Source organism: Cynocephalus volans, chromosome X (genome assembly GCF_027409185.1).
Source record: "Cynocephalus volans isolate mCynVol1 chromosome X, mCynVol1.pri, whole genome shotgun sequence".
NCBI classification, from domain to species: Eukaryota; Metazoa; Chordata; class Mammalia; order Dermoptera; family Cynocephalidae; genus Cynocephalus; species Cynocephalus volans.
In genome coordinates, this window is record NC_084478.1 from 86,684,870 (window position 1) to 86,686,450 (window position 1,581).

The following is a 1,581-nucleotide window of genomic DNA, read 5'->3' on the forward strand; positions in this document are numbered from 1 at the left end:
TATTTAATTTTTAGAATCAATTGAGAGTTTTCTTTGAGATCTAATATTGCTCAATCTTTGCAAATGCTCCATTGATGCTTAAAAAACTATATTTTATCTTTCATTTTTAGGATACACAGAATAGAGTATATATAAATGTGTAATTTATGTATTTATATAATAATTCATGGAGTATAAAAGTATATATAATATACAATTTAATCCCCAAATTTAAACACTTGAGAACACTCTAGCCTAATTCCTTTTTTACCTACTCAATCTACAAAAGACACAGAAGCATATTTCACACACATGCACACATGTTTTCTTATTTGGCAACAACATGCAAGGTACACATTTTTCTGAGTAATCCCAAGGTTAAGTAAAATGATTATTTCACTTTTATTTCTCCCTTGCACATATCCCAGCTAATTTCTGGTATTATTTGAGCCCATATAATAATCTGGGGTATGGGCCCATAATTATTAGGATAAAAATAATATTTTTCACATTTATCTTCTTTTTTCAAAACTTGTTTTTAACATTTACAGTCTGTTTTATAAACATATTTGTACCATTGTATGTTTACTTAATTTAAATGTTATTGCTAGTTATTATGTACTATTTTAAACTGATAAGAACAGATACTACACTTGATCTTAGCCAAAAGGCCGAGAAGCGATATTATGTACTATTTTATAGCATAGCTCCCAATTCATGGGTTTTTTCCCCTTTCTCCACTAGGTGGTATACGTCTTTGAGTAATATTTTTATATTTGTTTCTTTGTTTTTGTTTGTTTATTTGTTTTAGGACCTATTAGACTAGTTGCATACTTTCAAAGCAGGGGGAGCAGAGCAGATCTTACTTGAAAATTATTCTGCACATCTGCTCTTACCTGTCTGGGCAATAGCTGCAGGGCTGTTGTTATAAGGCACTCATTTTGTTTTATGCAACTTAGAACTCAGTTGAAAAAGCAGTAGGTGATGCTTGCAAAAGTTGCAAGGCAACTACAGACACACACATACCTAGAACAAAAGATTACAGATGGAAACATGCAATAGATTAACTAAGGCCTAGAGGAAAATATGGGGTAAAAATCCTTGGAAAATCAAGACATTCAAAAGTAGCCATGTATATAGAAGAATTTAGAAAGACACATACATGACCAGGCAAGACATATTCTCAAAAGAGACCTGAGAAGACCTTAAACTTTTACATTACATTGATTGCTAGGATCAGAACAAGCCTAGCTAAGTGCTGAAAGAATGCTACAACAAAAAGACAATATTCAAACACAGAGAGAGCTATAGTGTCATTCAAGGAAATCATTGTCAAACGTTATCTCAACATGAGCTAAAGAAACAGAGACTCTAGTAATCACACTGGACAGGAAATAGCCTTTTCAAAAAATATTTTGGAAAAGTATCAAAACAAATGGGCTTCTACAGCATTTAACAATAAGAAAACAAGCCCTGAGAGCAGACAGAGCTATATTACAAGAGTTACCATTATAATAATAAAATCCTAATTTTTAACCAAAAATGTTACAATTCATACAAAGAAACAACAACATCAAAAGACACAACATAAGAAACAATATA

General features: G+C 31.4%; 1 pseudogene; it reads right to left on the reverse strand.

Annotated features, from left to right (window-relative positions):
• Positions 1 to 558: 558 nt before the first annotated feature.
• LOC134368881 (U2 spliceosomal RNA) lies at positions 559 to 662 on the reverse strand (annotated as a pseudogene).
• Between the last annotated feature and the right edge of the window lie 919 nt (positions 663 to 1,581).